Source organism: Gossypium raimondii, chromosome 8, assembly GCF_025698545.1.
Source record: "Gossypium raimondii isolate GPD5lz chromosome 8, ASM2569854v1, whole genome shotgun sequence".
In the NCBI taxonomy this organism is placed as follows: Eukaryota; Viridiplantae; Streptophyta; class Magnoliopsida; order Malvales; family Malvaceae; genus Gossypium; species Gossypium raimondii.
Window position 1 is genome coordinate 41,049,039 of NC_068572.1, and position 26,158 is coordinate 41,075,196.

Below are 26,158 nucleotides of genomic sequence, written 5' to 3' on the forward strand. Positions count from 1 at the left end.
TTTACAAGATATGCAAAATCTAATCTTTACAAGATATGATTCTATCAATTCTAAGATTAGTTACAAAAATATCCTAAGTTGTCATATCTTTATTATCGGGCCAACCATGCTTCAATCTGACAAGCTTCTCCAACAGCTTACCGAATCGGGCCAGTTCTTGCGGGCCAAATGATCCCCATCTACACAATAGACCTCCATCAAATGCATTTGGTACGATGGTCATGGGCTTTGAACTGCGGCCCATGATATTCTCCCTTACCCATTCTCGTAACGCCCTCGTTGTGACTTTCGAATGGCACTGATTTGATTCACCTCGGTCTCGTCTCGACGCCTTAGCTTTTCCCTTCCTTCGGGACTTTTGCTATGGCTTACGTCACTCGTTACATTTACTCTAGTCAACTGTCCAACTTGCATCACTTCTTTTTGCTTGAAGTCTGATGCACCACCCACCTCTCCCATAGGTGGAAGCCTTGTCGATGACTCAGCCAACTCTGATGCTTCACTCGAATTGAGCCTCATTGGTCCCAACTTCACTATTTTCATCGTAACTTTTTCCCTTAAGGTAGATGATAAACTCACCTCTTCCTTGGGTGGAAACCCCTCCGATGACTTACCAAGTTCAGACGTTGCCTTTCCTTTGACTACGACTTATTTTGAACAGTTCTGCAACTCATGCGGACCACGGTACAAGAAGCACTTCACTCGCTTCTTTTTTCTCCTCTTTGCCCTTTTGGCTTCGACTTTTCCTTTACTCGAACTAAGCTTCTTGGGCTCCTTATTTGCTCTACCATCCCTTTTGATAACGAACTTCTTCAGACACTTTCGCAACCTTGGTTTTGACACCCCTTTCAGTCGAAAACCAAGTACCAAGGCCTTACCTACCAGCTTCTCCTTAAGAGTGGATTTCTTCAGACATTTCTTCAACATGTGTGGACTATCGCAGAGAAAGCATTTCAACTTGTCCCTTTTCCTGTTGGGTTTATTCTTCCCAACTCGTGGTTTCCCATTACCACCATTGTCGTCGATGTCATTGCCATCATTATCTTCCTTGTGATCCTTTTTACATACGCCCCTTTCCTCGGACTTGGAAGACTTAAGCTTGTCTTTCCCTAAACCAAGCTTGACCAAGGATGCTGCTATAGTCATGACTTCTGACAGCTTTTGGACACCTCATTATTCCACCTTCTGTCTGACCCACTACTTCAATCCATTCTAAAAAGCAAGTAATACTTCTTTCTCAGTCACCTTTGAAACTCGGAGCATGAGTTCATTAAACTCTCGAACATACTCCCCCACTGTGCCCCGTTACGTTATCTCTTACAACTTTTCCCGAACTTCTTCCTCAGTAAATTTTAGGTAAAATTATCTCTTCAACTCATTTTGAAACTCTTGCCACGTCTTAATCTCACCTTGCCTTTTATCTGTGGTCTTGTCTTGCCACAAAAAAAGTGCAATATCAGTAAAAACATTGAAGTAGTGTTTACCTTAACCGCATCATCTGTGATGCCTTTGGCATGGAAGTAGTTTTTCATCCTCCACAAGAAATTATCCACACCGAATGCAGACCTTGCCCCCACAAACTCTTTCGGCTTTAGAACATCCTTGTTAGTGAGTGCTGCACTTGACACTCCTTCTCCCACGGCTACTTGACACAAGGCCAGCTCTACCTCGAGCTCCTCTATTCTTGTGCTCAAAGCCATCGTCGTGGCCATTATTTCTTCTTCCAAAGCCATCACCATGGCCTCGAGAGCATCGTTCCTGTTCGATAGCTTATCCTTGTGTGAAATAAAAAACTCGTTTACCTTATCCATGGTGGAATCAAATGACATCTTTACATAGTCTCTAGACTGCTCCTTCCAGTTGTCTATGTGATCTTCAACCCCATCGAGTGACTCATTTACGTCCTCTATGGATCCTTCGAGTTTACCCACACGTTCCTCTGCTGTCAGCAGCATCTCCCTCAAAGACTTTCTAACCCACCTTTATTTGAAATCTTCTTTTGACATCCCAACGGTGCCTTCGAACCAATAACTCTGATACCACTTGTCACGGGGCTAGATCTTTTGTCTCGCGATCCATGTGACCTTAGTCAATCCGTTTATCCAAACTCGCCTAAGTCAGCCTTTACTCAAGTGAGGATTCCTTTAGAAGTCCTCCAAGGCACCAATTTGTATAGCGGAAGCTGTAATAGCCTGATTTTTAGTGGTGTCAAAAATAGTGGTTTGAGGCCACTGAATCTGGCAAGAAATCTTGTAGATTTCATTATTTAACATTTAAGAGTCAAATGTGATTTTTAAGAGATTTTTGAATTAGTAATTTGTGTTATAAAGATTTATTAGGTCAAAAAATTGAGAAAAAGAGGTATCGAGACCTCGATGTTATAAATTGATCCATAAATATTTTTATAAATATTTACGGAGTGTCAATAAGGTAGTATTAATGTTTGGTTAGGAAATTTTAACGTTTTGGTAGTCAATTAATTAAAAAGGACTAAATTGAAAAAGGTGCAAAACTTGCTAAAGTGATTAAATAGCCTAAATAGTAAATAGAGTACTAAAAGGGAAAAAAGACCACATGAAATTGATGAGGTGGCATAAGCTTAGAAAAATCAGAGATTTTATGTGAAATAAGGGCAAAATTGTAAAATTTGCCAAATTAAATGAAATAAAAGAGAAATTGAAAATTCTAGAGAAAATCATTACCATTTTCAGCTGAAAAATAACCATTGAAGAGGGTTTAAGCTGGTTTTTCATGCTTTAGCTTCATGTAAGTTTAATTCTTGCTTTTTCCTTGAAATTTCTATGTTTTGGGACTTTTACAATTAGGTCCAACTTACTATTTCATTAGTTGTTGGATTTTGGTGAAAGTTTTGGAAGTTACCACTGATTATTTCCTATGATTTTAGTTATTAAATGATGAAATTGAGATCTTGGTGGATATTTAAAGGTATTTTATTAAGGAATTTTGGATGAAATCATGAATTAGGGATTAAATTGTGAAAATGCAAAATTCATGGAAAATTCTAATTTTTGTGAAAAAATGTGTTGTTCTAGTTGCATATAAAATTCGGCTAGGCTTGAAATAAGGGTTAAGTTGCATGAATTTCATTTTTTGAGCCTAGGGATGAAATTATAAATAAGTAAAAGTATAGGGGCAAAATAGTAAATTTTCTAAGGTTTGAATTGAGATGAATTGAATATGAATTTTATTAAATTGAGTTAAATTTACTCGTATAGATCTGGATAGATAAAAAATAAAGTTAGATCGTGGTAAAGAAAAAGTATTGAATTAGTATATCTTAACTCACGAACAATTGTCGAGGTAAGTTCGTGTAGCTAAATTGTGCATATTTATATGCTTAAATTGAATGTTGAATATGTAAATTGTATAAATGTCATGTATGTGTATATAATTTACCTCATATCTGACAACTCCTGATAAATGAATAAGTTTCGATAAAATGAATAAAACTCGATTGGATACAGGGTTCTGTTTCCCGAAAAGGTAATGTTCCTGCATATGTTGCGGATGTACCATAGCTCGAAAGAGCATCCCATTACAAGCCCTCTCAAGCTTCCCGTTATAGTGTTCTTGCGAGCTTCCCGTCATATGCTCTTCAAAGCATCCCAAATGGCTGTGATCTGCATATATTGTAGACACACCCACGCTCTTATGAGCGTTCTGTTTATAGGTTCTTTGTGAACCTCCAGTTAAGGGCTCTTCAGAGCTTCCCGTTAGTGCTCGCTTGAACTTCCCGTTATATGGCTATCCGGTGCTTTCTGATTAAGTGCTCCTCGGAGCTTCCTATTAAGTGCTCCTCGGAGCTACAAGTCAAAGGCTCTTTGTGAGCTTCCCGTTAATAAGTCTGGATAAGCTTCCCGTTATATGCTCATATGAGCATTCTGTTATATGGCTTGAGAGTGTTCTTTTTGATTAAGTACCCTAATGAGTACTCTCGGACATGAATTGACAAATTTCTGATTTGTACACTCATGTGTACTACCCTCGTATCCATTGAGATTTCAAATGAATCAACGAGTGAGAATCTGATATGAAGACAAGTAAAAATAAAAATGAAATCAATCTTTGAAAATATATAAAATACATGGAATTTGGTATTTGATGAGCTCATTTTTGTTATTAATATTTACATGAATGAATAACTAATATATTTGTTGAGATTGTGTGCTTAGGCTATGCCCAAGTTATTTTGAATGTATGTGAATGTTTACTTAATGTACAAATAAATTGTAAGCTTATTTCCCGTTATAAAACCTTACTAAGCACTAAGTGTTTACTCTGTTTCATTTTCTCTGTTTTATAGTAGCCGGAGGCTCGTAAAGGTTGGAAGCTGGTCGGAGCTACACCACACTATCAACCCTCTCCTTTTGGTATAAATATTAATTTGACTTTGGTATAATGGCATGTATAGGCTATTTTGGTCATTGTTGGCACCTAAATCTTGGTTGTAATTAGCCATTGAAATGACTTGAACTTGGTATATTTTGAAATGTATGTGTATATATATAAATATGGATTTAATGTGGTGGATATGTAAAGTTGGTTAATTAGGTAAGATTAAATACATGAATACTTGAGATGAATTGTCATGCATAAGACTTAGTTTTTGCTTGATTTAAAAGTCTTGAATTGGTTGGTGAACATGTTTAAGTGTTTATGTAGGTGAAAGGTGAAATTGGGTAAGGAATGAGGCTTGAAAATAGCCTTATTCTATCTATATGGGTAGAGACACGGTGCGTGTATCTCAGCCGTGTGTGACACACGACCTAGCACATGGGTGTGTATTCTGGCCGTGTGTCCCCTGCATCTTAAAATTTCAAAACAGATTACTTGGAATTCATCACACGGCCTAGCACACGGGCGTGTGACTTGGCCGTGTGACCCCTGCACTTAATTTGCAAGTCAAAGAGTTACATAGGTTAGGGACACAAGCATGTACCTTACCTCATATGCCACACGACCTGAGACATGGGCATGTTACTTGGCTGTGTGAGCCACACGGCTTGACCACACGGTCGTGTGACCGCTGAACCTACGAAATTTTTTAGAATTTTGTGAAAAATTCTTTGAGTTCCTGATTCAGTCTCGACTCGTTTCTAATACATGATTTGGGCCTCGAGGGCCCATAGAAGGGACGATATGGTTAAATTATAATTAATTTTTGATACGATTGTGAAATAACATAAAATATCTGAATATGAGATGTAAAATCCATTAATGCTCCTAAACCCTGTTCCGACGACGGATATGATTTAGGGGTGTTACAGAAGCAATTTATGCCAAAAGAAGCAACAAAAGAACAACAGAAAAAACACACACAAGGTGTTTGAGTAAATGCTCTCAATATTTTCTTATTCACAAAGAATAATGAAACAATGAATAGAGTGAGTACAAATGAGGGGGAGGCTCTCTATTTATAGTTCAGCTCCCCCAAAACTGACGGTTAAGATTACAATACATCGACAGACGAGATTTATCTTATCCCTTAAATCATGGGATTTACAAGATATGCCATATCAATTCTAATTTAATCTTTACAAGATATGATTCTATCAATCTTTTAAGATTTGTTACCAAAATAGTCTAAGTTGCCATATCTTCATTATCGGGCCAACCAAGCTTCAGTCTGACAAGCTTCTCCAACAGCTTACCGAATCGGGCCAGTTCTTGCGGGCCAAATGATCCTCATCTACACAATAGACCTCCATTGGATGCATTTGGTGCGATGGTTACGGGCTTTGAATTGTGACCCGTGACACAAGAACCCGTTATTTTTCTACTATTTGGGGCTCTATAAAAGCAATGAAACTGTCATTCAATACTATTTTCATCACCAATAACCGAAACATCAATATAGCAATCATTAAAGCTACGAAGATTGACAGTATAACCCGATTTCCATCCCTAAGAAATGCCACCCCAAGAACCATTAGCTGAAACATTAATGCCATTATGAAAACCATAATTGCATTTGACTCTTTCCATTCTACGAGCATCCAATTTAGATTCAATTAAGAAAATAATATGGGGATGATACTCCTTCAGTAAATGCTGAATTCTACGAACTGACCGTGGACTCCCTCATCCATGGACGTTCCAACTTAGAATTTTCATAATGTTCGGCTGACTTGCTCAATAGGTTCAGCTATTTGAACATTTTGTCAAGCGTCATTCCACTTCTTCTAAGTCTTGTTCGAATTCGTGGCAAAAGAAACTGGCGAGACATTATTCGATCTAGGCCTTTTTTTTTCTATCAGTAACCGACATAGGCTTGTCTTCATTCAAACTTCCTTCATCCATTTTTTCCAACCTATCACTCTCAACCATATGAGGTAAGTTTACCTTACCATCCAAATTGATTCCCAAATTTATGCTAGCATCGCACATAAAATTAGGAAAAATTATATTCCTATTGATCATCCCCTTATCTCCTCCTGATTCTCCCACATTAACTCCCCAAATTGGGCCCAATTCCCTTAACCAAAATACTGCCACTAACCACCACCCTTCGTGGTGGTGCTTCCAGCAAAATATCCCATCTTAGAGGCAGTTCTTTGCTCCTTTACATCATTCAAATAGGGTAGAAACTTTCACCATGACCTAGCCTTCCACATAAGAAACAAAAATTCAACAATTTATTTTGTTTTAGCAATGATGAGTTTTTTCTTCCTCTTCAAAGGTTGACAGATATCGATTTGTACTCGGATTCTCATAAGATTCCTCAATCTTGCTACTATGACTTTCGCATCATAATTAAGAGAAAACTCCAATAAAATCTCTGAATTGTTTAGCCATTGCCTCTAAGTACGTTCCTGACGAAAGATTATGGATTTGAACCCAAAAAACAGTATATAATAGTGACACCTCTAATGGATCATCTCTTTCCTTTAAAGTTTGAATAACTAAGAGGTGATTATTAAACGTCCATGGGGACCCCTACACCACCCTGTCCAAATCCACTTCATAATAAAAACGTAAAAGAAATATTTTCTCCCCTATGTCAATGATTGTAACCCCACCAAAGGGGTGCCATAGGTTGGCCACCATCGTTCGCATCGATTGGAAATTCATCGTAGTGGCCATGAAAAAACATCCGTCTAAATACATATTAGAGATTTGTTCAGACGGATCCTACTCTTGATCGACATCCCATGCCTCGACTTCACCACTTCCCTCTCCATCTTCTAGTCTTAACTCTGCCAAAGCGTGTTCCATATTCTAAACAAACTCTCAAATCAACATAAACAAAAAATGATACGGAAAAATGCTACAAAAAAAAAAAGAAAATACATTTCTTATATTAGTATAAGATTTTAAACAAATTTAAAATAAGTTATTTAGCATATACTATTTTAAAATAATTTTTAAAAACAAATTACTTAATTAATGTTTTAATAAAATTCAATTTCGGTGGGGGATTTTGAAATATTTGATCATCGCATTAAAAATCTCTCGCTTTATCGTGGCTTTGACTTTAACCTTTCTCTAAAGCTTAAGACTTAAATGATGGGAGAAACGAAATGAAATATCTAAACGAAAAGTAGGAAGACTAAATTAGTAATTAATTCTAATAAATGCTGGAGAAAAGTCATTAGGAGACGTATTTTTCACTATTAAAGGAGTTATTTGTGATTTGGACGCCTGTGTTTTGTTCTGAACTTGGATGACTTTGGCTTTGGCTACGCTGGACTTTTCTTTTACCCATTTACTCATTCTTTTGGGTGTAAAATGGAATGCATATTTTAATATAAAACAATGCTAATATGTTTTATTTTTGAAACAAAACTTATAATAATTTATTATAGAAAATAAATTTGGTTTTATCATAATTTAATAAATATATAAATTTTATATGTATTAATAATAAATAAGTAGATAAATTATAATAATTTATGATTTTACTTGATAAAAGATGGAAGGTGGTGAGAAAGAAGAATTAAAATAGGAAATTGATGGGAAGTTGAAGTCTAATCTTTCACATTAGAAATTAAGTGGTATGTTTTTATAAAAATTAAAATGTAATTAATATTTTATATTTTTATAATTTTTTAAAAGAATAAATAAATTATTATTGTTTTTGAAGGTTATAATAAAATTTTATTATATTTTAATTTAAAATTTTATAAATTTTAAAAATAAAAAGTTGAATTTTCAATTTTAGAGGGTTGAGTACCTTGGCAGCCCCACCTCGCTCCTAATGGCCATAATCTTCATTTCTTCTTGGTCCCTTAATAACTTTTAAAGTTTCCATTCATTTTTTTAAGTTCTAATTTGATTTAAGTACTTGATTTGAATTTTAAAAAAATCAAAAATTTTAATCAATAAATAAAAATTCAATTACAAATTTACTGATATCTCAATTTTTATGTGTTTAACAGAAATATCTAAATATTTAAAAGAACCCAGCTTCTTAATCTTTGATTATAGGAAATTGAATTAGCTCACTCCAGTTCTTTCCTCAATTTCTTGAAAAAAAGCTGAGTTTAGAACATGAAAACTGTTAGAGTTTATGTAACTGAATCTCGTCACTTGTTAATGAAATAAATATAATGACAAAATAAGAAGATTTGTGCCCCCGCGGTACATATCATTCCGCATAAGTAAAATTCATATAGAACTATACTTCTTCTATTTGACATTAATTAGAATAGAATTTTTCAACATTGAAATAGATGCAGTCGAAACTCCTCTTGTATTATTTGTTTTTCAGCATTAGTGAATTTCTTCTCCTCTACTCGTGGTTTTTTCCTGAAAGGGTTTCCACGTAAAATCTGCGTGTTCTTATTTTTCTTATTTTGTGATCATTCTATTGCCATTATCAATGTCTATTATAACAAAAAAAAAATGAAAACAAGAAATGTTACCGGTCGAAGTGATTTCTTTTAGATCTTAAACAACATTGAAACATATGTTTCTAGACCTTGATACTTGCAATAATGGCAAAATTGAATAATGAAAAAAAAACATAAACAAAATGAGTATTTGAATAATAGGTTATGTATTATATCACATTCTTTAATTATGTGGTTAGAAGTTTGATGTTCACTCGTGAAAATGAAATATATTTCATAACCAACTGTTTATCTCTTTGAAAAATATTTGCATAAAAAAATAATCATTATTATTCGAGATGAATACCATAATTTAAAATATATATATATATATATATATTTGAATTTAATAGGTTATGGGTTAAAACATAAACGAGTTATGAGTGGGGATTTTTAATTAGGTGTGAAATTTAAATTACACGGAATAACATCAATTCCGTACATAGATTTTTTTCCACAAAATATTAACACTGTTATTAGTTATTTGTAATTACTGTTTTTACAGAAATTAAATTGAGAGTGATCGAAAAGATTTTTTTATCAATAATGTGTTCATTAATGTGTGTAAATTATAAAATAATAAATCAAAAATATTTTTTTTTTCTAAAATGTTGTACCAAATAATTGCATTTCTAGATTTTATTTTTGAAGATCGGAATATCCGTATCATATCAATTAATAGGCAGTCCACCTTGCAAATTGCAAGAGAAACAGCAATTAGTTGGGTGTAAACTCTAACGATCGCATATAACTGTAACCATCTACTGTATGAACAGTAGTCAATAAATAACATACCTTTTTTTCCCAAACAGAGAATTGGTCAAGCAACAAAGGTCACTCTGATTCATTTCTTTTCATATTGTTGGCAAAGATGCCTCTTTTAGGGTCCTAAATTGGATAGTCAATATATTGTTATAAATATATATTTATCTTTTATGTATTGTTATAAGTACCTTTCTCAAACAAGTTTTGCCACCACTACCTCCACTTTGTTAAGAGTAACACTTCACCAAAGTCAAGTTTCATGAATATACATATTCATGACATATGAAACTCCTTTGACCTACCTTGCTATGAATAGATGTTGAATTCTTTTTGCATGACTCGTATGTGGGACCTCGCCTAGTTCATTTTTGTAACACCCCTAACCCGTATCCATCTCCAGAATAAGGTTATAGAGCATTACCGGAGTTTGCAAATTAGTTTACAGACATTTCATTTCATCAAGCATTCATATTTACAATCAATCAAAATCAAAACATTAATGAGCTAACGTTGGCCAATTTAACTCATACATGTCATTATAACCAGAATCAAAACATCCAAAATTACCGATAGAATTAATGGATAGTGTGATAAACATTCATACATCCATTCAATGCATTATTCCCCTTTTTATCAAATATATCAATGTTTCATCAATTGTCATACAATAAACATTCAAATCATATTCATATCAATAGCATACATTTCAAGCATTTAAGAATATAATTCAAGTTACACGAACTTACCAGACTAAATTGCAGAAATACCAAAAATTTAGGGACATTTTGGTAATTTTCTATTTTCCTTGAATTTCCACCCAATCATGATATAAATTAATATTTTATTCAATTTATTAATTTAAATAATAAAACAATTCATTTCAAGCAATTTGGTCACTTTTTGACATTTTTACCAATTTACCCTTAAAATATTACTTTTATTCAATTTAGTCCTTGAACCTAAAACATGCAAATTGGCCATTTTTAATGAAAACTCATGCTAGTTGAATAATCATTTATTTTCCTCCTCCTCCTCCTCTCCATTCCACATCCTTAATGTATAATATGCTTATATGTAACATTATCTATAATTCCATCATTTATTTCATATTAATTCAAAGCTGTCCACTTGAGTCATAGTCACTAAATTATTTATATCTTGAGCTAAGGAACTTCGAATTATGATCCGCTGAATTCCTATGAAACTAGACTCACATATCTTTTTATCATAAAATTTTATGAATTTTTGGTTTAGCCAATAAGTACAGTTTATTCTTTAAAATTTCCCCTATTTCACTGTTTGACAGTTCCAACCCCTCTTCACTAAAAATTAATTATCTCTTTGTACAGAATTTGGATGATTTTTCCATTAGTTTCTATTGAAAACAGACTCATTCATGATTTTAAACATATAAATTTAAGCCTCTAATTATTTTTATTCAATTTTTGATGATTTTCCAAACTCATTCATCATTTCTCATCACCTTAAAAACCGAGTTATCAAGCATCACTTTAATAAGTCAGGGGAAATCGTTAGCAGATCATTTCACAATGTTTTAAATGCTGTCATACTCTTACAAGATGTGTTATTTAAAAAGGCAGAGCCAATTACAACTAATTCTATAGACCCAAGGTGGAAATGGTTCAAGGTATTAGAGTGAGTTCCATATAAAGATAATACATAATTTAGTTGATTTAGATTTAAATATAGTAACCTAACCCAAGGTTTTATACATGTGATGTAGAATTGCTTAGGTGCTTTAGATAGAACCCACATCAAGATTAGGGTTCCAACAATTGATGAACCTAAATATCGAACACGAAAAGGTGACATAGAAACAAATATGTTAGGTGTTTGTACACCTAATATGCATTTTGTTTATGTTCTTCCTGGTTGAGAAGGTTCTGTTGCTAATGGACAGGTTCTTTGGGATGCCATTAGTAGGAGACATGGACTAAAAGTTCCTCATGGTGAAGTCTAGAATTGAAGGAATTTAAATTAATTTTAAAATCAAATTTTTTTGGGAAAGTTAACAATAATAAATAGTTTTTTTTTCTTTTTTATAGGTTGCTATTATCTAGTTGATGCTAGTTACACAAATTGTGAGGGATTTCTCGCGCCTTTTAGAGGACAAAGATATCATTTGAGTGAGTGGTGTTAGGGTTCCCAACAAAGTACTCCAGAAGAATTTTTCAATATGAAACATGCTTCAGCGTACAATGTTATTGAAAGATGCTTTGGGTTATTAAAACTTAGATGGGGAATACTTAGGAATCTATCATTCTATCCTGTAAGGGTGCATAATAGAATCATTATTGCATGTTGTTTGCTTCATAATTTTATTCAAACCTATATGAATCTTGATCCTATTGAAGCGGAGTTGGGAGAATGATTACCTAGTAATGTCATAGATGACGATGAACCGAATATCATAAATATTCATCCATTGGATACATGGGCTACTTGGAGGATGAAACTAGTCAATCAAATGTTTTATGAATGACAAGCATCTAGAAATTAGTTAGGTTTATTAAAACATAGTAGAATGTTAATTTGTTTATGTTATTTCATGTATCTAGTTTACGAAACTTTGGTGTTGTTTGAATTGTCTTTATGTATTGTACCGAATTTGTTGAACTACAACTTTAATTTATTTTCTTTTGATTCGTTATGTGTTATAATTCTATAAAGTATCAACCTTATGATTTGTAATATCGAACCTAGTTTTAATTTGCGTTTTTTAAAGATATTTATGTCATGATTTTCACAATCAAGTGTTTCTTCCCAAAATTCTCGAGGAACCAAAAGGAAATGGGTTCTAGAAAAAGATGTTATATTGGTTGCTTGTATGGTCAACTTGTACAATGTTGGAACCTATAACGCAAATACGGGATTCAAAGCCGATTATTTAAATGAATTGGAAAGAATGTTAGAAAAAGTTTTACCTCATGCTATGTTGAAAGCTAAACCTAATCTTGAATCGAGGATTAGGACATTGAAAAGGGATTAGGCAATCATCTACGACATGCTCAGTGGAAAAGGCAATAGTGGTTTTGGTTGGGACGAACATAGGCAGATGGTTGTTGCTGAAGATGTTGGGTGGAACTCATATATAAGTGTAAGAATTATTTCCTGTCTTTATTATCTTATTTTGACCAAACTTATATCTAATGTTGATTCCTTCTTTTTTTATAGAGTCATAAAGTAGTCGGCCAATTCAGACATCACAATTTCCCTTATTATGATCAACTTACTTCCATATATGCAAAAGATCGAGCCACTGGGAAAGATTCTCAAACAACTGTAGATATTGTTGAAGAAATAGATACTGATGATGCAACTACTACAAATAATCTTGAAGAAGGAAATAATTACCGTGGATACGAAGATGATGTCTCCTTGGATGAGATGGATGTCTCAGCTATACAACTGCAACTGTCGAAGCCAAGCCAAGACGATTCCATATCTTCAAAGAAGAAGAAAAAAAAGATTTCTGATGGAAGTGAACAAATTTTGACTTCAATTACTGATGTTGTCATGTTATTGGGGGAAAACATACAAACAATTGGCCTTGAATTAAGTAGGAGCATTGCCTCCGAGAAAGCTGTAATAGGCCCAATTTGCCCGGGCCCAAAAGCATAAATAAATAAACCAAATCAAAAATTAAAAGTCCAAATGTCCAGATTACAAACCAAAATAAACACAGCGCAGTAAACTAAACCCTATTAGCCTAAACCAAATTAGCCTAAGCCCAATACCCCTAGCCCAACCATAATGCAGCCCAAAATAAAAAATAAAAAACAGAAAACCCTAGGCATGCGCTCGCACGAAGCCCATGACAAAGAACCTCCAAATGCGGTTCTCCCCAGCCATGCGCACCTCCGTATGGCCACATCCGTACCGCCACGTCGGTCTCTGCACACTGTACCTGCAGGAAGGACAAGCAAACAAAAAAAGAAGCAGAAATTGACAGCAAAAAGAAAAATAACAAAAAGAGCAAAATACATTTTGTCTTTTGTAATTTTCACTTTAGTTTCGGCTATATAAAGCCATTTTTTTAACGTTTGAAGAGGTTACATACATACACGATCAATATAAAAAGAAATCAAAAAGAGGAAAAGATCAGTTTTTTTGAAGGTGGTTCTCTTTTCTTTTTCTTTCTCTTTCTCTTCGTTCTTTACTATTTTCTTTGTTTCTTTCTATTTTCTATACGAAAAAGAGGGAAGAAAAGAGGGGATCAATAGAAAAACAAATAAAAAAAGCAAAAAAGACTGAGTTTTAAAAAGGTGATCGCAAGTCTCATTTTTTCTCTTCGATTCCTTTTTTGTTTCGTTTCTTGAACATTCATTTGTTATACTGGGTGTTGGTAAAGAAAAAATAAAAAAGAGGGATTTACCTTCGTAATAAGGCTATCGGACCCCTGCATACTCCGTCGCAATCGGAGCTCAAATGGGGAGCCTGAGAGCGGCGCAGCTTTCGGAAGAGAGAGGGGCTTTTTGTTTTTGATCTGTTTTCCACTTTATTAAGTGGCTGGGTGTAAGTTTTTTTAGCATTATAAGAATCATAAAACGGTGCCGTTTGAGGCCTAGTTCGGTGGCTCTAAAACGGCACCGTATTGAGCTTACCCGATGACCCAGCCCAGACGTGGCTTGACCCGCGTGTTCTGGCATGGAGAGGGATATTTGCGAAATTGGTCCATCCCTTTTCTGACGTATTTGAATCGGTCTCAATCCTTCTTTTCAATTTAGCCCCGTACTTTGCTTTTGTTTCATTTCAACCCAGCCTGCAACACAGCGTTTTGGGGAAGCGGGATATTTCCCAATCGAGCCCCCATATAATTCGCGTATTGCAGTATGGTCCCCCATTTTATTTTAATCTCATTAGTTCCCTGTTAATTTGGTTTTGTTTGTGATTTAATCCTTGTTATTTTTTAGTTTTTTTTATTAATTAATTTATTGCTGTCATTACCATTATTATATATCATTATTTACATCAAGTTTTTATGTGTATTATTTAGTCTAAGCTAATATGTGTCTTGCTTTATGTGTTTCATTTTTCTTCTCATAGGTTATTTATTTTAAAATTTATTTGGGATACTACCATTTTATGAAGTATTTATATTTTTCCTTTAACCTTTTTTATTTATTTTAATTTTTCGTATTTAACATATATAAAGATAGTTGCCTATTTAATACAATATGGATTCCTTTAAAAATACCTTATTATATATTTTGCTTATTTTAATTCCTTTTATATTGCTATACATATATGAAATTTTTCGTTCTATTATTTATCTATACTAACCTATATACATCATTCTATATTTTATATATAATTTTGATTTTGAAATTCATCCACATATCGCTTATTATTATTAATATTTTTATCTTTTAGCTCTAGTGTGTTTTATTCAAATTCTTTCCTCCATACAATTTTCAATTCTTTCTTGTAAAGTTTTTGTATTGACTTGCATGGTGTTTCATTCGAGATAAATTTCCTAATTCAATCGGCCCTTGATTGTTAATATTGGCATGAATATAAGGATTATCACTTGCGCATGCATGTATTGCGTTGCTTGTTTATGCTTACGGATTATTTGAGTTCATTAGTGTGTACTTTGGTCTACGAATTGCCACATCCATTACCAATCCATCAAACTTTACTCGTTTAAAAGGTCACATTTGATATCGTTTAAACATCAAATCATTTCATTCAAAAGCTTTCGAGATAATGTATTGCTCGATATTTAGAATCCACGGGATAATTGAGCCCTAACGTATTGGGTTCCAATTTTCCTCGTTGAATCTAAATAATCAAGAATTCTCTTTAATCGAGGCATAAATAAAAACTCATTCTCAGGAACTCGATACGTCGTGCCCTAATGTATTGGATGTGACATCGTTTTCTCGAAATGAAGATTTTTTTTAAAAAAAATAAGGGCAATATTCAATGCTCGAAATTTTGAGAAATTGTGCCCTAACGTATTGGGTTTCGATTTTTCATCTGACTTAAAGCAATTGAATATCCTTTTTAAACTTCACCACACAAGTTTTGAAAATCAAAAGACAAACTTATTCTCGAGGACTAAAAATGTCGTGCCCTAATGTATTGGGTGTGTCATTTTATTACTCTGAGACAAGGAGGTCTTTGGTATCCGCATTGATTTATCCACGCATCTTTTATAAAATTAACATTAATAAAAAGGGAAGGATTGTATTCTAAAATCTTTTCAAATGCTCGACACTAAGACATTAAACAATCAACTCGGTACCAATTTTGGGCGTCACGAGGGTGCTAACCCTTCCTTGTGCGTAACCGACTCCCGAACCTGTTTTCTCAAAATTCGCAAACCTAAAATTATTTTCAAGTTGATCCGATCACACCTCAATAAAAGATCGGCGGCGACTCCAATTTTCATTTTCAAGTCGACAACTAAACTATATTTTTGTTTTTCAAAAAAATGGTTGCGACAAAAGTGATTCAAGAAAGTGCTCAAAAATTATATCTGACCTTATGTGAAGTAGAAGGATTAACTAAGGATGAGGGCTATTGTGCGTTGAGCAAAATTCCTGATCATCCAACGCAAATGGTTATTTTCTTCAGTCTACCTTCTTCAGTGCGATTGGATTGGGTGAGAAGATTTCTTTCTGACCATTAAAAATCATGGTTGTGTTGGTGATGTTTTGGTAGCTTTTTGTATATGTAATATTTGAATGGTAAGATGCCATTAGTAGAATGCCATAGACTGTTGTAACTTTTTGGTGTTGTAAAATTTAACATATTGATTATGGCATATAAGCTAATGACATCATGTAACTTTTGTTAATGTATAAACATTATTTTTGGATGAAAAATATAATTCTCAAGTTATTTATTAGTTCTCATATTTTACTTTTTAGTTTAGAAGATAATTAAATTATTTGCTTCGCTAATGATATTTTAGCACATTAAATATGTATTACAGTTTAAAAATAAAAAGTAGGTTATATATTATTTTTATAATACTATATATTGTGATTTTTATTAATTCATATTTTAATAATATTTCTATTAAGAATGTTATTAAATTATATATTATTTTATTAAATTATATTTAATAAAATTATGTAAAAATATGATTAAATTATTTATTTTAAATTATATTTAATAATAATCTTATTAAAATTTAATAACAATAACAATAATCATCTACCTAAAAATTCTATTAAGGGTAATTTGGTCATTTAAACCTTTTTCCTTATGCTATTATAACATCTATTCCATTCAACCAAACACATGAATATTATTACGACTCTATTTCATTTCATTTAATCAAATAACTGAATTATCGATAACAACTCTTACTACACCAAAACAGACTTTTAGCGACATATTTTGTATGTTTGAATGGAAAACGCCGCTAAAAATCGAGCATTAGCGGCAAAAAAATAAAATGCCGCTAAATATCGCATTAGCGGCGCTTCAAGAAAAACACCGTAAAGAACATAAGTAGCGGCGTTTTTGGTTATGCGCATAAAATCTCAAGACCAAAACGCATCGTTTTGTATTGATGTATACAATAATTAGTGGCGATTATGATAAAACGCCGCTAAAGCAAGTAATAGCGGCGCATTGTGGGAAGCGCCGCAAAAATCTTAACGAAAACGCATCGTTTTGGTATCGATGTATATTAGAATTAGTGGCGCTTACAAAAAAACGCCAGTAAAACAAGTATTAGCGGCGTTTACTAAAAGCGCCGCAAAATATGATAACCAAAACGCAGAGTTTTGATCTTGATGTATATTAGAATTAGTGGCGCTTAATAGAAGTGCCGCAAAAAGTGTTAACCAAAACGCAACGGTTTGGTCTCGATGTATAATACAATTAGTGTCGTTAGTTAAAAACGCCGCTAAAGTATAAAATTAGCGGCGATTTTTTAGAATCGCCGCAAGATATGCACACCAAAACGCAGAGTTTGGTCTTGAGGTATATTAGGATTAGTGGCGCTTACGGAAAAACGCCGTTAAAGAGTACTATTAGCGGGGCGTTTGGAGAAGCGCCGCTATATTTCTTAACCAAAACTTAACGTTTTGGTCTTGATGTATAATATAATTAGTGGCGCTTACAATAAAACGCCGCTAAATATCAGTATTAGCGGCGCTTTTAGTTAAGCGCCGCAAGATATACACACCAAAACGCAGAGTTTGGTATTGAGGTATATTAAAATTAGTGGCGCTTATTGGAAAACGCCACTAAAGTATACTATTAGCGGCGCTTTAGAAGAAGCGCGCAAGATATATTAACCAAACGCTGCGTTTAAATCTTGATGTATATCGGAATCGATGGCGTTCACGAAATCGCCGCTAAATCATATTATTAGCAGCGCTTTTTTATAAGCGCCGCAAAAGATCTTTACCAAAACGCACAGTTTTGGTCTTAACCATGCATTAATATAATGTAGGCTATTATATATTTAGTTTATCGTATTTGGGTTACGTTTAGGGTATTAGGGATAATTATACAATGTTTATTATTTTGGATTATAGTTTAGGGTTTAGGGTTTACTATGTAGGTATATTGTTTTTGGTTTAGGGTTTGAGAGTCTAAGGATTAAGGTTCAGTGATTATTATAAGTTAAAAAGTTTATCGTATATAGTTTAGGTTTTAGGGTTAATCATTACATAATGTTTAATATTTTGTGAATATTAGAGAATTGAGTTTAGGGTTTATGATGTGGGTTATGGTGTTTTGGGTTTATGGTTTAGGAGTTTGGGGTTTAGACTGCTTTAGTCATGTTAAGAGGTTAATTACTGCTTTAGGGGTTTATGCTTGTGGTTAACGGTTTGCAGTTTATAATTTAACGTTTCCAATGTATGGTTTTGGGGTTTGGGCGATTTAAGGTTTAATGACTTTTTTGGTACCAATTTGAAAAAAATGACAAATACGTATTGTTTTTTAATTATTATTATGATACTATAGTTCTAAGTGACACAAATGACTAGTTTACTAATTAATGACGAATGACATATTTATATGTATATATGATGAAACAAATTATTTTAATATTGTGTTATTTACATATATATATATATTAATCATTGATATATTCACTTAAAATAGAGTATATATAATTTAAAATTATAATACATTAATTGAATAATATAAATAATTTATAATTTATAATTTTAAATATTGATAATATTTAAATTATACTGATTTATTTTTAAAATTTATAAAATTTTAACAATTGAAATTAATAAATTTGTATAGAATTTTAAATAATATTATTAATAATATTAATAATGTCATAATTTTAAGTTATGAATTAAAAATAATGTCTACAACAATGTAAATAATTTATAAAAGCTAAATATTAGCGCGTTTGTTAATAAAACGCGCAAAAATATATAAAAATGAAGTAGTACGACACCGCTTTAGCTGATTTAATTGCGTGTTAGTGGCTTTTTTTGTGAAACGCCGCAAAAGTTGTGAAAGTAGTGGCGTTTATGCGTAAGCGCCACAAACATTATAATATAAAACGATGCCGTTTTCATAGCAATGATCGATTAAGTTTTCGGAATGCGGCGCCGTTTCCGTGTTGGCAAAAATTTTATAGTGGCGTTTTTGAAAGGAAACGCCGCAATAGTTAATTAAATTTCCGAATTCGGCGCCGTTTCTGTTCTGGAAAATAATTTAATAGTGGCGTTTTGTTATAAAGCGCCGCAATTATATATAAACTTCGCCAATGCGGCGCCGTTTGTGAGCTTCATAAAATCCAATAGTGGCGTTTATTATAAAAACGCCGGAAAATGGAACGCAAAACGTTGCTGCTTCGCCATCGAAAACAATTTTGGGGTATACCCCCGAAGCAATCTTCCCCCAGCCCCAAATTCGTCGCCCCCAAATCCCTAAATCGCCTTCTCTCTGTGAAATTCTTGCGTCCTTCTTGCCCAATTTCTTGAATTCCCAAATCTGTAAATCGCCTCCTTCTTGCCGAATTTCTTGAAATCTGAAATCCCTAAATCGCCTCCTTCCTCCTTCCAGAGAAGACGAACGTCGCACAATAGGCATTCAAAGGTTCGATTTTGTTCCGATTCTGCGTATGTAATCTTTGGGTTTTGACTTGTTTATTAAATTTATTTTGTTTTTTATTCGTCAAATTTATTTTGATGTTCCTTACTTTAAAAAATTTCTCTTCTCTGATCTGTATAGGGTTTTCGTTCGTTTCAGTTCATCGTCCTACAGGTACTGTACTTGTTTGTTTTTACTTCTATTTGGGAATGGTTTCATTATTGGGTATGCAACTGATGTTATGTTGTTTCAGTGATAGTTTTTAGGTTTATTTCATTTCGCCGTTGACAGTGGTTTTCCTCATCGTCCTGCAGGTACACTGATTTTCTTTATGTTTGAAATTGTTTTTCTCGAAATGGTTTCAGTGGGTGTCTTCATTTCATTTCATTTAACTGGTTTTAGGCAACGTTTCACACACCATTGTTGTTGTCTGTCGATGTGTTACTGTTTTTCTGCATTTTTTAGGCATACTGGTCTGTTACTGTTTTCTATCGATGTCATAATTTGTAGAAATCTTAAAGTATACAAAAACATGAAGTATCTAGCAACAGAGCCTGTATTTAATCTATTTTATTTTTATTAAATTATTACATGTACTTAGGTTAAATAAATTTTTAGTATAATGTGTGATAAGATACAGAAATTGAAGCTAAAATTGGTAATTTAGAATTGCCGAAATTAACAGATCATGAAATTGAGTATGTCATGAGATTTGAATTGCTTGAAATGTTGTCATGTTAAGATTTGTTTGAGTATTTACATATGGTAAATGTTGTGAATGGATTACTATGAAATGAGCCTTTGTATTGAATGGTAACGATGTATGGTATTTGTACAATTATGAATAAAGTAGTACTGCTTAAAATTGAATTTGTTAAGAACATATTTGGCCAGAAATGTGGTATAAAAATGTGAATGGGCTGATTATGTATTTGCAGGTTGGTATCGAAAATTTGGTCTTTTGGGGCTCCGATTTTGTATACATTTTTTTGCTGGTTTTCCTTTCAAATATTGGGTGATTTTACTTACTTAAAATTGCCATCTAGTTTTCTGCCTTATATTTTCTGCTATAATCTGGCATCCAGTTTACCATGTTTTGGTATTAAATTATTTTGGTCCTTCACAAATCAAAGACGGTATATTAATGTTTAGGGACTAATTGATAATACTTTGTCTAAAGGAATCTAAATATGTTCTCATGTGTCCTGCCATCACCATTGCCGTTAATTACAGCATAAGTTACTGCATAGGATTCTAAGGACCCAAATATAATACAGCTCGTAAATTACATAATTAGATAAAATTGAAAGTATCCTTTTGAATCTACTTTCTTCTCACATTTAACTTTCATTAATAAATAACTAAATTTTCTTCCATTTCTCAAGTAATTCATTTCCAAAATCCCATTTGAAATGTGTAAATAATATTAACATAGATAAATAAATTGGTCCAAACTATACAAATATTTATATGTTTTCCTTTTCATTATCTTTTATTTTTATTTTATGCTATTTTAATCACAAAAATATATTTTGTTTTATTCTGCTTTTATTTTAATTTACCTAATTAAATAAATTGTATTTAAAGTTATATTTTAAATATTTTATTTTATTTTAATCACTTAATTTTTTAAATATTTTATTTTATTTGAATCACGAATATTTTTAAATATTAAATTTTTTAAAGTTCAAATTTCATAACTTACGTAATTTACATATCTTACATAATTCATAACTTACGTAATTTAAATTTATAATACATAACTTACATAACTTATTAATATTTATATATAGTTTTATATATATATTTAAAATTTATATATATTTTAAAAATTGATACATTACATAACTTACATAACCTACATACATAAGCTTACATATAATACATAACTTATATAACTTAAATTTAGCAATCATATCATAACTTACATACATAATTAGTAATCATATCACAATTTACATAACCAACATAATGACTTACATAATAACCTACATAATAACTTACATAATAATACATAATAATACATAACATACATAAATTAAATAAGTTACATAATACACAAAACAAAAACTTACATAAATTACATAATATCCTACATCCCTACTTACATAATAATACATACCGTACATAAATTAAATAAGTTACATAATGCACAAAACAAAACTTACATAACTTACATAATATCCTACATCCCTACTTACATAATAATACATACCGTATATAAATTAAATAAGTAACATAATACACAAAACAAAACTTACATAATATCCTACATCCCTACTTACATAATAATACATACCGTACATAAATTAAATAAGTTACATAATAAACAAAAACAAAAACTTACATAACTTACATAATAACTTACATAATAATGCATACCCTACATAAATTAAATAAGTTACATAATACATTGAAGAGTTCAGAGAAGCTCCTTCCCAGACCAGTGGCTCTGAAATCTTGTTCATGTTGGAATATATGAATTTCATTTATGGGAAGATGAACCAACCGCCAAACACACAGAGAAACAAAAGATCAAATGATGAAGGGGATGAAAGCTCCGACGAAGAGGACGATCCTAATGAGGCGGACTTGTGGAAAAAAAGAAGTATTTTTTTTGAGTTGCCTTATTGGGAGCATAACCTTTTACGACACAATCTTGATGTTATGCACATTGAGAAAAATGTCTGCGAGAACATTGTGGGTACAATTTTGAACGTCGACGGAAAATCAAAAGACAATCTTCAGAGTCGACTTGATTTAGTCCAAATGGGAATTCGGCCTGATCTTCATCCCAATCCACTTCCGAATGGGAAATATCGGTTGCCGCCTTCTATTTTCTCAATGTCCAAGACGGAAAAAGAACTGTTTTGCATGGTGTTGAAGGATATAAAGGTTCCAGATGCGTATGCATCAAATATATCTCGATGTGTTAGTGTTAAAGATCAAGATTATATTCGCTAAAATCACATGACTATCACATCTTGATGCAAGATTTAATGCCGCTTGCTCTATGATGTTGTATGTCCAAGAAGGTGACGTCTTGTATCATTGAACTATCCAACATAATGAAAGCCATTTGTGGCAAAGTTTTGATGTTCAAGAACTTCGAAGGTACAGGATCGAGCCGCTTTGACTTTATGCAACATGGAGAAAATCTTCACCTTCCTTCTTCACCATTATGGTTCACTTGATAATTCATCTCCGCACGAAGCAATTCTTGGCGGACCCGTTTTCTATCGATGGTTGTATCCCATAGAAAGGTGTTAAAGAAGTATTTTTAAAATTTTCCTTCATTCACCTTTATGCCTTTAGTTACAACTTTTGATAATGTTGTATATTGTGTTTAGGTTCCTATCCAAATTAAAGTCTTATCGCCGCAATGCGATATCCGAAGGATCGAATGTCAAGGCTACTTGGCGAGGAATGTATGACCTTCGCTCAAGATATTTGGAAGATGTCAAACAAGGTTGAATGACCAAATAGGAATGTGGACTCACGGACTATAACTTAGCCGATACTTATTTGTTCCAAAGTTTTGGAGAACCAATCGGCAAAGTTGAAATTGCAGAATTAGATCATTTATCGTGGGTACAAGCACATTGATATGTTCTGTTTCACCACGAATCATTGGAACCTTTACGGAAGTAAGTTCTACAAATTTTATAAATATTTATCAAACTAAATATTGTTTATCTTCTAACAAAGATCACATTTTTTTTAACATAGTGAGTACAAACAAATATTGAGATCTCGTCAGACTCAAGAACACAACATCGAGATATCAATAAGTTGTTTACAGAATCTTTTTATGAATGGTTAAGCCAAACGGTATGCAGTTGGAGCTTCCGCTTACAAATTATAATGCTTTCTCATAACATTTTTAATTACTCAGTTTACTTTCCATTCAATAGGTTTGGAGTGGGAAGAGCGTAAACGACAAAGTTAAATGGCTCTCCTAAGGTCCAAATCGAGTGGTTAAAAGATATAGTGCGTTCCTCATCAACGGATTTAGATTTCATACAAAATATCGCGAGAGGTTGAGGAAAACGCAAAATTGTGGAATAGTTGTTAATTCTGCAATTACAAGTTATGCTAGTGCTAGGGACAATAATCCTGTCGAGAGAAATGTGGAATATTTCGGACATCTTACTGACATAATTGAGTTGGATTACTACGGAAAATGGAAAGTTGTCTTATTTCGAGGTGATTGGGCCGATGGTAATACAACTCGTGGAATCAAGCAAGATCAATTTGGTTTTACAATAGTAAACTTTGACCGATTGATTCACACAGGACAACAACTGATAGATGAGCCGTATGTATTCTCAAGTCAAGTCAAACAAGTTTTTTACTCAAAAGATCCAACTGATGAGGGTTGGTACGTTGTACTTCGTAACATCCCTAGAGACTTGTTTGACATGGGCAGTGGAAGTAGAGATAACATCGACGACAGATCAGAAACTTTGTCATTTCCAGAACAAAACTTAAACGATAATATCCCTAGTACTAGTGCACAATTTCAATGGGTTCGTCAGGATACGGATGAAGATATTTACGAATAATGATGTAGTAAGATTTTACGATTGTTTAATTATATGTAATATCATAATTTAAATCTTGGTCTTATTATATATTTCAACTATTTTATATGTGTTGTTGTTGTTGTAATTAGTTATTAAGTTTACTTACATTTTATGTGTATTGCAGATAAAATGCCCAGAAGAAAAATTGTAAGGGAAAGCATTGTTCAAAATGATCCAAACTCGACAGAAACAAATAGTACTGAACAACAGACGGCAATTGGATCTTCGAATGTTCTGATTACACCTGAGGATACTACAGAAGTTCAAAGTAATTTTACATTTAATTTACATGCGTGTTGACTTATAATTGATTTATTTTTCAAATTCTTATATTATAATATACCATTTGTAGCTGAAAATGGTGGGACGCGCAGAGGTCGAAGATGTACGCTACTTAGAGAGTTATACAAGTTAGATCCAGTCGAGCGTGTCAAGGTATGCAGAAACAATTTTGGTCAGCCTGTTGGATCAGAAGCTCGACTTTTAGCAGGATACATGGGCATTTTAGCATGAAATGGGAATATGTTGCCTATCAACTACGAGTCATGGCGTCAAATGCCCGATAGCAACAAAAATCAAGCCCTCGATAATATTAAGGTAACAAAATGTTAATGGCATCTGTAATGCTTGGGAAATAGTTTCATTTATATTTACTTTATTAACTTGTGTTTTTTGAAGGCAAGGTTTGCTTTAGAGGTCTCGGATGCTTATGTAAAGAAGACATTGGAAAAAAGATGGAGAGACAATAAAAGTACTTTGAAGAAAAATTATTATAAGACAAAAACAACCCTCGATGAGAAATTGCAAAATGTCCCGCCGGGTATGTTGAGGTACCAATAGGAAGATGCGGTTAGATTTTGGCATTCTCAGAAAGGCGAGGTACGACGTACTTCCAAACTATTGTAATTATTTTCGTTTATAGTATTTACTATTTACGTACTAAAAATTTTATAACGTAGGATCGTGAACGAGTTGGAAAAAGTAGCCGGCAGCAACAAAAATTCACTCACAGAGCCGGGTCGAGAAGTTTTGCATGTGTAGCTGAGGCGGAGGTATTTTTAATTTTTTAATATTCTCAAATATGTATAACTTTCTATTAAATAATAGTTTTACTACTATATTGTAGGAACGGTCGTCCGGTCAAAAAGTTGGACGCCTTCAACTTTTTGAAATTACACATAAGAAGAAAGATGGATCTACTATGACTCCTGAAGCTGGTGAAATTATGTTACGTTTACTTAATACGATTTGACTTATTTTAGTTATTTATAGTGTTTATTTTCTAATGTTTTAATTCATTGCTTGTAATGCGACTATTGTTATATTGCATTTGTTTTTTTAATATATATTGCATTCCTAACTATGTGATTTATTTATTAGGAAAAACTAAAGGAAAAAAAGACGGAGTACGAAGCGATTGCTTCTAGTGATAGTTCTGTTCATCTTGAAGACATTGATAACCGGATTATTGTTAAAGTTTTGGGTCCTGAAAAGTATGGTCGGGTTCGATTTCAAGGATCTTTCAGTAGCCCAACCCAATATTTTGGATCCAGCTCGCACCAATACATGGCTTCGGGGAGTCAATCTCAAGCTGAAGTTCAGAGGTTAAAAGACCAGATGGCTCAGATGCAAGCGACCACATTTGAGGTTCAAAGGAAATATGAAGAACTTCAGCAACAACTTAAAGCAGAGGCGGCAGCGAGGGAAGCAGATGCTACAGCGAGAGAAGCAGAGGCCACAGCGAGAGAAGCAGCGATAGAAGCAGAGGTTCAAAAGAAATATGAAGAACTACAGCTACGACTTCAAAAAGATGCGGCATCGAGAGAAGCAGAGCAGAGCAAAAAGTACGACGAACTTCAACAGCAGCTTCAGACTATGATGAAGATGTTTCAGCAGTCGCAACTT